This window comes from Budorcas taxicolor, chromosome 12 (assembly GCF_023091745.1).
Source record: "Budorcas taxicolor isolate Tak-1 chromosome 12, Takin1.1, whole genome shotgun sequence".
In the NCBI taxonomy this organism is placed as follows: Eukaryota; Metazoa; Chordata; class Mammalia; order Artiodactyla; family Bovidae; genus Budorcas; species Budorcas taxicolor.
In genome coordinates, this window is record NC_068921.1 from 7,595,771 (window position 1) to 7,601,407 (window position 5,637).

The 5,637-nt window shown below is 37.1% G+C and overlaps 1 non-coding gene across 1 annotated transcript; it reads right to left on the reverse strand.

The window, feature by feature from the left end:
• Positions 1-1,484: 1,484 nt before the first annotated feature.
• On the reverse strand, positions 1,485-1,556 carry TRNAR-ACG (transfer RNA arginine (anticodon ACG)). Its single transcript has one exon. It is a non-coding gene; the product is annotated as a tRNA-Arg (tRNA).
• Positions 1,557-5,637: the final 4,081 nt, after the last annotated feature.

A 5,637-nucleotide genomic window follows, 5' to 3' on the forward strand; every position in this document is an offset into this window, starting at 1 on the left:
CATCTCATCCTCTGTCATCCCTTCCTCCTCCGGCCCTCAATCTTTCCCAGAATCAGGGTTTTTTTTTTTTTTTTTTCCCAATGAGTCAGCTCTTCACATCAGGTGGTCAAAGGATTGGGGCTTTATCTTCAGAGCTAGTCCTTCCAGTGAATATTCAGGAATGATTTCCCTTAGGATTGACTATGCATAGTCAATAGTCATAGTTTACTATGCATTTTTCAAGACGTAACTGAAAGCATGTTATATAAACTATCGATCTATTGCTCTTTCATAGTCTTTTACTTAAAGCTAAAGTTGTTAAAATAACAAAAAGGACTTGTTTTTTTGAAAACAGTAGGTTAAGACAGAGAATTTTCAGGGCACTTATAAGTCAATCATCTGAATAAAAAGAAAGCACAGAGTAAAGACTCCAGAATGTGGAGTGCTTTTTCCTTAGAGTGATTCGCTTATTAAGAGTCAGCCAAGATCCAAGATATTAAGAAAGACTGTACATACTTCATGAAACTATGAGGGTAAAAATTGGCAAGAATCTTTAGCCTGCCAGAGGGGCCATAATCCACCAAACCCTAGTGGTGGGGAAAAAAATGAGAAACACTAAATGTGTTGCTCAGGTCCAACTTGGGATGATATCTGTTCTGTCACTGGATTTAGATACATAATAATTACTAATGCTCCTAGGTTACTGCCACATGTAAATATTTTATAGAGAAACATAAATCATTTTAAGTCATATTATTTCTATAATTATTCTAGTGTTTGCAAAAAAAACAGTGCTAAGACAGGAAACTATAGTCTGGAAAACAAGTATTAGAAAAAAATATGAACATTAATGATGTACATATATATGGCAACCAGTTAAACAAAGAAGAATTTAATCTAAAATAGTAAAAGAAATTAAAGAATAAATATAAGGAAAGAAAATAACAAAATAAAAAATAAACACATAATATGAGTATCAGTTAGTGACTAACTGATGTTTTTAATAAAACATTGACAGTGATTTGTAATATAATATACAAAAAAGATCTTAATGACTGAGATAACCAAGATGGTGTGATCACCCACCTAGAGCCAGACATCTTGGAGTGTGAAGTCAAATGGGCCTTAGGAAGCATCACTACGAACAAAGCTAGTGGAGGTGATGGAATTCCAACTAAGCTATTTCAAGTCTTAAACTATTATGCTGTTAAAGTGATGCACTCAATATACCAGTAAATTTGGAAAGTTCAAAAGATGCCACAGGACTGGAAAAGGTGAGTTTTCATTTCAATCCCAAAAAAACGCAGTGCCGAAGAATGTTCAAACTACCACACAATTGCACTCATCTCACATGCTAGTAAGGGAAGGGGAAGGGAAGGTAAAGTCTCTCAGTTGTGTCCGACTATTTGCGACCCCATGGACTGTAGCCCACCAGGCTCCTCCGTCCATGGGATTTTCCAGGCGAGAGTATTTGAGTGGGTTGCCATTTCTTTCTCCAGGGGATCTTCCCCATCCAGGAATTGAACCCGGGTCTCCTGCATCGTAAGCAGATGCTTTACCATCTGAGCCACCAAGGAAGTCTAACAAAGTAATGCTCAAATTCGAGACTTAACATTCGGTGAACCAAGAACTTTCTTACGTTCAAGCTGAATTTATAAAAGGCAGAGGAGCCAGAGATCAAATTGCCAACATCCAGTGGATCATAGGAAAAGCAAGAGAATTCCAAAAGAACATCCGCTTCTGCTTCATTGACTATGCTAAAGCCTTTGACTATGTGGATCATAACAAACTGTGGAAAATTCTTAAAGAGATGAGAATACCAGACTACCTCACCTGCCTCCTGAGTAATTTGTATATGAGTCAAGAAGAAGCAGAATCAAACATGGAACAATGGACTAGCTCCAAATTGGGAAAGGAGTACATTAAGGCTGAATATTGTCACTCTGTTTATTTAACTTATTTACAGAGTACATCATGTGAAATGCCAGGCTGGATGAAGTACAAGCTAGAATCAAGATTTCTGGGAGAAATATCAATAACCTCGGATATAGCAGATGACACCATCCTTATGGCAGAAAGCAATGAGAAACTAAGAGCTTCTTGATGAAGGTGAAAAAGGAGAGTGAAAAAGCTGACTTAAAACTCTAAATTCAGAAAACTATTATCATGGCAACTGGTCCCATCACTTCATGACAAATGGAAGGGGAAAAATGGGAAACAGTGGCAGACTCTCTTTTTGGGCTCCAAAATCACTGTGGATGATGACTACAGCCATCAAATTAAAAGACGCCTGGTCCTTGGAAGGAAAGCTATGACAACCCTAAACAATATATTAAAAAGCAGAGATATTATTTTGTGGACAAAGGTCTGTTAAGTCAAAACAATGGTTTTTCCAGTAGTCATGTATGGAAGTGAGAGGTGGACAATGAAGGTTGAGCACTGAAGAATTGATGCTTTTGAACTGTGGTGTTGGAGAAGACTCTTGAGAGTCCCTTGGAGTGCAAGGAGATCAAACCAGTCAATCTAAAGCAAATCAATCCTGAATATTCATAAGAACGACTGATGTTGAAGCTGAAACTTCAGTATTTTGACCACCTGATGCAAAGAACTGACCCATTAGAAAAAATGATGATGATGGGAAAGAATGAAGGCAAGAGGAGAAGGGGACGACAGAAGACGAGATGGTTGGAGGGCATCACTGATTAAATGTACCTGAGTTTGAGCAAGCTCTGGGACATAGTGAAGGACATGGAAGCCTTGTGTGCTGCAATCCATGAGGATGAAAAGATTCAGACAGGACTGAGTGACTGAACAACAATGATGCTAATAACTTTCAACCTCCAGTGATAGTGATAAAGAGAAAGTGTAAGATGTAGTGTCAAATTTTTATTCACCCACCACCAAAGTAGCTCTGTTTCTGTAAGATATTTTCATTACAATTATATGACAACATAAGTATATGTTAAGTTTATAATGGGATACAGTCCTTAAAATGTCAACAGTAAAATATTAGTGATTGAAGTATGCTATGTATCATTTTTGTCTTTTTCCTTAATGCATATTTAAGACTACTTGGACTTTGTGATTTAAATAATAATAAGGTAACATTTAAAAATACAAATCGTCAGTCCAGGTTCGATGCAGAATATAGGATGCTTGGGGCTGGTGCACTGGGATGGCCCAGAGGGATGGTACGGGGAGGGAGGTGGGAGGGCGGGTTCCGGATGGGGAATACATGTACACCCATGGTGGATTCATGGTGATGTATGACAAAACCAATACAATATTGTAAAGTAACTAGCCTACAATTAAAATAAATAAATTTGTATTAAAAAAATAAATAATAACTCCCCCCCCCCAGAAAAAATGCTGCTATGATATGCATGATAAAACTTGAAACCCTGGTTAACTTCTAATCAATGGAATATTACTTATTTCAATGGAGTACAATTTATCAAATGAGTTGTTAGCTGACAACTGACCATATAATAACACATCCTTGGTGTGTCAAAAATTTAGAAATTATTATCATCTAAATCAAAAAAATAGCATCTATAAAGCTGAATTAAAATATTTAAATTCTAGCATAAATTTTTGTCATAGCAATTGTATTTTTAAGCCTATCCTAGTTAAACAGATAGTAAAAAATGTATATCACTCATGTAGCCAAAGATTATATGACTTTTTTTTTTACAGTATTTCTCATTGATGTATATTTAAAACATAAGTGTTAGCCGCTAAGTCATGTCTGACTCTTTGCAATCCCATGAACTGTAACCTTCCTGGCTCCTCTGCCCATGGAATTCTCCAGGCAAGAATATTGGAGTTGGTTTCCATTCCTTTCTCCAGAGGATCTTCCTGACCCAGAGAAGAAGTCAGCACAATATTGTAAAGCAGTTTTCCTCCAATAAAAATATATATTAAAAAATAAATAGATAAAATTGTATTTCCACCGGAAATTAGAAAGTCAAGTTGCTTCCACAGCATTTCAAATTCATAAGCTACTCAGAAAGCATATTTACTATCAGTGTAATTGCTGGCAGTTTTGTCCTTGGTTAAAGTATAGGCCCATGTAAGATTGTTCAGCTTGTTGAGCTGAAGTAGCAGTAGGTAAAGATGGTGGGTGCATTGATAACAACAAAAGGAATTTCAGTAGTATGCTCAGTACTATTTGCCATTGTTGCCTTTTAAGTAAGACCCATCAGTGAACCATGAAGAGTTACAGGAGGTGAGGTAGCTGGCTGAAAGATATGAATGTGATGAGAATTCAAAAGCACTTCCACTGCATGAGATACAAAAGAGTCTGAAGGGGCTTCTGCAATAAAGTTCTTGGTAGCCCTAAATCAAATGGCTAGTGACCCCATTCCACAGGGTCAAGAAGTTGGCCATAATATTCCCTGGGTTGAAAGCAATCCCTGTTTTTAGGTAAGTACCCCAGTGACATTTTTGCCCTTTTTATATACAAAAAAGATAAAGGGAAATATGATACTTACAATGCCCAAGGGCAGGTGGATTCTTCAATGTCTTTTTAAAGGTCTGAAATGCTCTGTGGAATTGGAACTCAGTTAAAAATTGGATCAGAGTTATTACTGTTTAGTAACATATGAGTGCTTCCGGACAGATCAGCCCCAGTACAGGAGACACAGGAGATGCAGGTCCTGTCCCTGAGTCAGGAAGATTCACTGGAGGAGGAAATGGTAAATCATTCTGGTATTCTTGTCTATAAAACCCCATGGACAGTGGAGCCTGGCGTGTTACAGTCTGTGGAGTTGTAAAGAGTTAGACACATCTGAGCAACAAAGCACAAGCACAAGTACGTACAGAGGTTTAACCATAATAGAAAATAATTCTCTTTTTTCTCATTTTACTAGTAAGCAGCCAGGATAAGCCAAGCAACATTTTGAGCAATGTGACTAGATATCTCTTCAACTAAACATCCAATTTCATCACTAGCAAGTTTTATCTCCCACAAAATACTAGAACGTGAACACAATTCAGCCAACTTCTTTGCCAACTTTATTGCAAAAATTACTTGTCTTTCTGTTTCCAATAACATATTCCTCATTTCCATATGAGATCTCATCAGAATGGCCCTTAGCAATAAATAGTTCCTTCTATTTTTTTTTTTTAATTTTATTTTTAATCAGCACAGCAAGTATCTGTCCTTTGGCTAGGCTGCTGGGTGAGACAGGATGAGGGGCAGCCAGCTGAGCAAGTAGTCCAGACTCTCCTCAGGTTTACTTTCAATGTGTACACGGCAATGTAGGTTTTTTTCTAGCATTCACTTCCAAAATCTTCCAACATCTTCCTATTATGTAAAGACAAACTGTTTCCATAATTTTAGGTATTAACTATAGCAGTGTCTCACTTCATCAGTGCTCATTTTTGCTTTAGTCAGTTGAATTGATGTAGCAGAATATCACAGACTAGATGATTTACAAACAAAAATTGATTTCTTGCATTTCTGAAGGCTGGGGAATACAAGGTCAAGGCACTGGCAGATTCCACTTTTGGTGAGATTTCAAGGGATGTTCACTTTGAGATCACACTTGTTTAGGCAATATGAAGCTGTTCATTCCTCCTCACATGTCCCTTAAGACAATTTATTTTTTAATCAACTGCTTCTATACACTTAGAGTTGAAGCATTCTAGAAGACT